This window comes from Triticum aestivum, chromosome 5A, assembly GCF_018294505.1.
Source record: "Triticum aestivum cultivar Chinese Spring chromosome 5A, IWGSC CS RefSeq v2.1, whole genome shotgun sequence".
NCBI classification, from domain to species: domain Eukaryota; kingdom Viridiplantae; phylum Streptophyta; class Magnoliopsida; order Poales; family Poaceae; genus Triticum; species Triticum aestivum.
In genome coordinates, this window is record NC_057806.1 from 334,586,811 (window position 1) to 334,595,454 (window position 8,644).

An 8,644-nucleotide genomic window follows, 5' to 3' on the forward strand; every position below is an offset into this window, starting at 1 on the left:
CCCAAGCATTCAAGCATGTAAGCATTACGTTTCAATTGTCTACTAACATAAGCATTGAAGTTTTCTTGTTTAACAATAAAATTATCAAACTCATCCAAGCATTGACTAGTAGACTTATTATGAGGAATATCACCTTCATCAAATCTATAGAGAGAGTTTACCTCTACTACTTGTGTCGGGTTATCAAGACCAAGTATTTCTTCAATAGGCGGTAAATTCTTAACATCTTTAGCTTTAATACCCTTTTCTTTCATAGATTTCTTTGCCTCTTACATATATTCAGGACTGAGAAATAGAATACCTCTCCTCTTCAGAGTTGGCTTAGGAGCTGGTTTAGGAAGTGTCCAATCAGTATCATTACTCAATATATTATTCAATAGCAATTCAGCTTGCTCAATAGTTCATTCCCTGAAAACGCAACCAACACAACTATCTAAGTGGTCCCTAGAAGCATCCGTTAGTCCATTATAAAAGATATCAAGTATTTCATTTTTCTTGAGAGGATGATCAGGCAAATCATTAAGTAATTGGAGAAGCCTCCCCAAGCTTGTGGGAGACTCTCTTCTTCAATTTGCACAAAGTTAGATATTTCCTTTAAAGCAGCTTGTTTCTTATGAGCAAGGAAATATTTTTCAGAGAAGTAGTAAATCATATCCTGGGGACTACGCACACAACCAGGAGCAATAGAATTAAACCATAACTTAGCATCACCCTTTAACGAGAAAGGAAACAACTTAAGAATATAGTAATAGCGATTTTTTCCTCATGAGCAAATAGGTTGGCTATATGATTCAATTTAGTAAGATGTGCCACAATAGTTTCAGATTCATAACCATAGAAAGGATCAGATTCAACCAAAGTAGTTAACTCAGGATCGAGAGAGAATTCATAATCCTTATCAGTAACAAAGATAGGTGAAGTAGCAAACTTAGGATCATATTGCATTCTAGCATTCAAAGATTTTTCTTTCAGCTTAGCTAACGGTTTCTTAAGATCATCTCTATCATTGCAAGCAAAAAAGTGTCTAGCAGTTTGTTGATCCATAATATGGCCCTCAGGTACCTTAGGAAATTCATATCTAGGGGGAGAATCATAATTTTCAGTTTCAATAATATCATTAGTTTTAGTAATTTCATTCTCTCTAACCCTAGCAAGTTGTTCATCAAGAAATTCACCTAGTGGCACAATATTATCAAGCAAAGAAGTAGTATCACCATAAGCATCATGCATAGCAGAAGTGGAATCATCAATAACATGCGACATATCAGAATCAATAAAAGGTGTAGGTGTCGCAAGCTTACTCAAAACAGAAGGTGAATCAAGTGCAGAGCTAGATGGCAGTTCCTTACCTCCCCTCATAGTAGAGGGATAGATCTTGGTTTTGTTGTCTTTCAGATTCCTTATAGTGATCAACACATATAAATCCCAAGTGCCTCAGAGAATAGAGTTATGCTCCCCTGCAACGGCGCCAGAAAAAGGTCTTTATAACCCACAAGTATAGGGGATCAGAATAGTTTTCGAGGGTAGAGTATTCAACCCAAATTTATTGATTCAACACAAGGGGAGCCAAAGCATATTCTCAAGTATTAGCAGCTAAGTTGTCAATTCAACCGCACCTGAAAGACTTAATATATGTAGCAAAGTATTTAGTAGTAAAGTAGTATGGAAGTAACGGTAATAGTGGCAAAAGTAACAGTAGCAGTTTTGTAGAGATTGTAATAGTGGCAACAGAAAAGTAACTTAGCAAAGATCAATATAAAACGAACTCGTAGGCAATGGATCAATGATGTATAATTATGTTGGATGGCATTCGTCATGCAACAGTTATAACCTAGGGTGAAACAGAACTAGCTCCAATTCATCAATATAATGTAGGCATGTATTCCGTATATAGTCATCGTGCTTATGGAAAAGAACCTGCATGACATCTTTTGTTCTACCCTCTTGTGGCAGCTGGGTCCGAATGGAAACTAAGGGATATTAAAGCCTCCTTTTAATAGAGAACCGGACCAAAGCATTAGCACTTAGTGAATACATGAACTCCTCAAACTATAGTAATCACCGAAAAGAATCCCAATTATTGTCACCATGGGGTATGCGGATCATAACTCATAATAGGTGTCCACAACTTGAAAGATAGGATCAAGAACACAAATATATTCATGAAAACATAATAGGTCCAGATCTGAAATCATGACACTCGGGCCCTAGTGACAAGCATTAAGCATAGTAAATTGATAGCAACATCAATCTCAGAACATAGTGGATGCTAGAGATCAAACCCTAACAAAACTAACTCAATTACATGATAAATCTCATCCAACACATCACCGTCTAGCAAGCCTACGATGGAATTACTCACGGACGGCAGTGAGCATCATGAAATTGGCGATGGAGGAAGGTTGGTGATGATCATGGCGATGATTTCCCCTCTCCGGAGCACAAAAGGGACTCCAGATCTGCCCTCCCGAGGAAGAACAGGAGGTGGCGGCGGCTCCATATCATAAAACATGATGAATCCTTCTGTCTATTTTTTATCCCCGGACATGAATACATGGAGTTAGAGTTGAGGTCGGTGGAGGTCCAGGCGACCCATAAGGTAGGGGGCGCGCCCCACGGGGGTGGGCGCGCCCTCCACCCTTGTGGGCAGCAGGTGGGTCCCCCTCAGTTGATTCTTTCACCAATATTTTTTATTAATTCCAAAATTATTCTCCATGAATTTCTAGGTCATTTCGAGAACTTTTATTTCCGCACAAAAATAACACCAAGGCAATTCTGCTGAAAACAGCGTCAGTCCGGGTTAGTTCCATTCAAATCATGCAAATTAGAGTCCAAAACAAGAGCAAAAGAGTTTGGAAAAGTAGATACGATGGAGATGTATTAGGATCTCACGAGAATAGAAGCTTGTGGTGGCAGAAAAGTATTTTTGGTGTGCCCCCTAACGTAGGGGGAATATTTGGGTATTTATAGAGCTGGAATTGGGGTTAGGAGAGCCATGGGGGGCCCACAAGCCCCCTGGGGCACGCCCCTAGGGCTTGTGGCCCCCTCGTGGGTCTTCTGGCCTCTTCCCCAAGTTTCGTGGGTGTCTTGTTGTCCAAGAAAAATCATCAAAAAGTTTCATTCGGTTTGGACTCTATTTGGTACTGATTTTCTGTAGAAGTCATAAACAAGGAAAAACAACAACTGGGACTTGGCACTAGGTTAATAGGTTAGTCCTAGTAAATGATATAAAATATCCTATTAATGCATATAAAACATCCAAGATAGATAATATAATAGCATGGAACAATCAAAGATTATAGATACATTGGAGACGTATCAAGCATCCCTAAGCTTAATTCCTGCTTGTCCTCAAGTAGGTAAATGATAAAAATAGAATTTTTGATGTGGTATGCTACCTAACATATTTATCAATGTAATTTCTTCTTATTGTGGCATGAATATTTAGATCCATAAGATTCAAAAATAAAATTTAATATTGACATAAAAACAATAATACTTCAAGCATACTAATAAAGCAATCATGTCTTCTCAAAATATCATGGCTAAAGAAAGTTATCCGTACAAAATTGTATAATCTTGTCATGCTCTATGTTCATCACACAAAGTATTTATCATGCACAACCCCGATGACAAGACAAGCAATTGTTTCATACTTTTAATGTTCTCAAGCTTTTTCAACTTTCATGCAATACATGAACGCGAGCCATGGATGTAGCACTATAGCTGGAATAGAGTATGATGGAGGTTTTGAGGAGAAGACAAAAAGGAGAAAGTCTCACATCAACTAGGAAAATTAATGGGCTATGGAGATGCCGATCAATTGATATCGATGCAAGTGAGCAGGGATTGCAATGCAACAGATGCACTAGAGCTATAAGTGTATGAAGGCTAAAAAGAAAACTAAGTGGGTGTGCATCCAACTTGCTTGCTCATGAAGACCTAGCGCAATTTGAGGAAGCCCATCATAGGAATATACAAGCCAAGTTCTATAAAAAAATTCCATATAGGAGACTCTCTATCATGAAGAACATGGTGCTATTTTCGAAGCACAAGTGTGGAAAAGTATAGTAACATTGCCCCTTCTCTCTTTTTCTCTCATTTTTCATTTTTTTCTTCTTTTGGGTTCTTTGGCCTCTCTTTTTTCGTCCAGAGCCTCATCTCTACTTGTGGGGGAATCATAGTCTCCATCATCCTTTCCTCACGTGGGACAATGCTCTAATAATGATGATCATCATACTTTTATTTACTTACAACTCAAGAATTACAACTCGACACTAGAACAAATATATGACTCTATATGAATGCCTCCAGTGGTGTACCAGGATGTGCAATGATCTAGAATGACATGTATAAAAAAACATGAACGGTAGCCAAGCCACAAATACTATCTCAACTATATGATCACACAAAGCAATATGATAATGATGGTATGTGTCATAATAAATGGAACCCTGGAAGTTTGATGGCAATATATCTCGGAATGGCTATGGAATTGCCATAATAGGTGGGCATGGTCACTGTTTTGAGGAAGGGTATATGGTGGGTTTAATGCACCGGCGAAAGTTGCGCGGTACTAGAGAGGCTAGCAATGGTGGAAGGGTGAGAGTGCGTATAATCCATGGACTCAACATTAGTCATAAAGAACTCACATACTTATTGCAAAAAATTATTAGCCATCAAAGCAAGTACTAATACGCATGCTCCTAGGGGGATAGATTGGTAGGAAAATACCATCGCTCATCCCTGACCTCCACTCATAAGGAAGACAATCAAAAATAAATCATGCTCTAACTTCATTACATAACGATAGACCATACGTGCATGCTTTAGGAATCACAAACCTTAATACAAGTATTCCTACTAATCCACAATTACTCTCTATCATGACTTTAATATCACCATCTTTATATCTCAATAATTGCAAGGAATCAAACTTCTCATATATTCAATGCTCTTTATGAAAGTTTTTATTATATCCCTCATGGATACCCATCATATTAGGACCAAATTCATAACCTAAGCAATTTGCCATACTATTTTTAAGACTCTCAACATAATATAAGTGAAGCAGGAGAGTTCATCAATTTCTTCAAAATAAAACCACCGCCCTACTCTAAAAAGATATAAGTGAAGCACTAGAGCAACTACCTAGCTCAAAAGATATAAGTGAAGCACATAGAGTATTCTAATAAATTCCCGATTAATGTGTGTCCCTATCAAATGGTGTGTACATAAAGGATGGTGGCAAACTAAAAATAAATACTCATATAATACAGGATGCTCCAAGAAAAACACATATCATGTGGTGAATAAAAATATAGCCTCAAGTAAATTTACCGATGGATTGAAGACAAAAGAGGGGATGCCATCCGGGGCCTCCCCAAGCTTAGATGCTTGGTTGTCCTTGAATATTACCTTGGGATGCCTTGGGCATCCCCAAGCTTAGGCTCTTGCTACTCCTTATTCCGTAGTCCATCCAAATTTTACCCAAAACTTGAAAACTTCACAACACAAGACTCAACAGAAAACTCGTGAGATCCGTTAGTGAAACAAAACAAATAACCACTTTAGGTACTGCTATAAACTCATTCTAATTTTATATTGGTGTTATATCTACTGTGTTCTAACTTCTCCATGCTTCATACCCCCCGACACTACCCATATATAGATTCATCAAAATAAGCAAACAACATAATGAAAACAGAATCTGTCAAAAACAAAATAATCTGTAGTAATATGGACTTTTGCCAAACTTCCGTAACTCCAAAAATTCTGAAAAATTAGGAAAATAGAGGAAATTTTAATTTCAATCTTTTCTAAGAAAATCAGAATTTTATTGCACTCTAGTGTTTTTAACAATTCTGTTTCTGGACGCAAAAGTTTCTATTTTTCAGCGAAATAAAATCAACTATCACCATAGATCATCCCAGAGGTCTTACTTGGCTCAAACATGAATTAAAACACTAAAAAAATTACTACAGAAGTAATATTGTGTATTTATTCAAGAAGATAAGCAAAAACAAAAAACACAAAATAAAATTGGGTTGCCTCCCAACAAGCGCTATAGTTTAACGCCCCTAATTAGGCATATTGCATAGGTCTAGGTATTGTCACCTTTGGTATTTAATCCATAAGTGTCCCTCATTATATATTCATATGGAAACTTAATTTTCTTTCTTGGAAAGTGTTCCTTGCTCTTCCTTAACGCAAATTGAAATATAATGTTTCCTTCTTTCATATCAATAATTGCACCAATCGTTCTAAGGAAAGGTCTACCAAGAATAATAGTGCATGTAGGATTGCAATCTATATCAAGCAAAATAAAATCTATGGGTACATAATTCCTACTGGCAACAATAATAACATCATTAATCCTTCCCATAGGTTTCTTAATAGTAGAATATGTTAGATGCAAATTCAAAGAACAATCATCAAATTTATTGGAAACCTAGCACATCACATGGAATTTTTGGAATAGTGGAAACACTAGCACCCAAATCACACAAATCATTGCACTCATAATATTTAATCTTAATCTTAATAGTAGGTTCCCATTAATCATAAATTTTTCTAGCTATTGTAACTTCCAACTCAAGTTTTTCTTCAAAAGATTTCATCATAGCATCCTCGATATGTTTAGTAAAAGCTTTATTTTGACTATATGCATGAGGTGAATTAAGCATGGATTGGAGCAAGGAAATATAATCAATCAAAGAACAATTATCATAATTAAAGTCCATGAAATCCAAAAGAGTGGGTTCATCACTACTTAAAGTTTTGACCTCTCCAATCCCACTTTTATCAATATTTTCATTAAGATCTTCACCTTCCAAATTATTGGGACACCTTCTAGCTAAAGTCAACTCATCTCTAGTCCCATATTTATCAAGTATTATATTGTCAAACAAATATTCAATATGATTCACACCAATCAGTTTAAGATCTTCATCATTATTATCAGGAAAACTAAAAGAACATGCTTTTTCTAGCCAATCTCTCTTAGCATGCATCCTAGCTGTTCTCTCTCTACTTTCATTCATAGAAATTTTAATATCTTTTAGAGATTCATTAATATCAATCTTGGGTGGCATAGATCTAATCTTAAAAGAATCAATCTCCTGAGAAATTCTATCAACCTTCCTAGCCAAATCATCAATCTTAAGAAAATTTTCTTTTACCATAGCATTGAAAATCTTTTTAGAATTAATGAAATCTTTAATATTATTCTCAAGATCAGAAGATATCTTAATATAATTTCCATAAGAATTGTTGTAGGAATTACCATAATTATTATAAGAGTTACTAGGAAACGGCCTAGGATTAAAATTGCCTCTATACGCGTTATTACCAGAATTGTTCCTACCAACAAAATTCACATCCATAAATTCATTATTATTACTACTATTATTATCAATCAAAGTAGACAAAGGAACTTAATTAGGACCAATAGGAGCACTCTTACTAGCAATCAATTTCATAAGTTCATCCATCTTTCCACTCAAAGTATTAATTTCTTCAATCGCATGCACTTTTTTACAAGTAGAAGATCTTTCGGTACACCATTGCGAGTCATTTGACATAATATTATCTAGGAGCTTAGTAGCCTCTCCTAATGTGATTTCCATAAAAGTACATCCCACAGCAGAATCTAAAAGATTTCTAGATGCGAAATTAAATCCAGCATAAATTTTTTGTATGATCATCCATAAGATTAAACCATGAGTAGGGAAATTTCTTATCATCAGTTTCATCCTCTCCCAAGATTGTGCAACATGTTCATGATCAAGTTGCTTAAAATTCATTATATTGTTATTAAGGGAGATGATCTTACTGGGAGGAAAATACTTGGAAATAAAAGCATCTTTACACTTGTTCCATGAATCAGTACTATTTTTAGAGAAAGATGAAGACCAAGTTTTAGCACGATCTCGTAGTGAGAACCGAAATAGCTTTAGTTTAGCAATATCATTATCCAAATATTTTTCTTTTGCATATCACTCAACTCAACAGAAGTATTTAGATGGGATGCAACATCTTCATTAGGACTACCAGAAAATTGTTCTTTCATAAAAAGATTCAACAAAGAGGCATTAATTTCATAAGATTTCGCACTAGTGGTGGGAGCAATCGAAGTACTAATAAAATAATTATTATTAGTGTTGGAAAATTAACACAACTTGGTATTTTCTTGAGACATGGTGACAAAGAAAGCAATCTAGGACACAAGCAAACCAAAAGTAAACGAAAAGACGAACGAAGGAAGGAATGGCGAATAAAAAGGAAATTATTTTTGTGTTTTTCTGAAAATGTTTTAGAAGTGGGGGAGAGGAAAACGAGAGGAAAATGGAAAATAATGTAATGCAAGAGATGCGAGTTTATGATAGGTACTTGGTAGGCAGGATGTAGAACCTCCCGGGCAACGGCGCCATAAATTCTTCCTGCTACTTCTTGAGCTTGCGTTGATTTTATCCTCGAAGAGTAAAGGGTGATGCAGCAAAGTAGAGACAAGTATTTCCCTCAGTTAAGAACCAAGGTATCAATCCAGTAGGAGGTACTAGCAAGTCCCCAATAGATGCACCTGCACGAACTAACAAACACTTGCACTCAACGCGAAAAAGGGGTTGTCAATCCCTTCACGGTC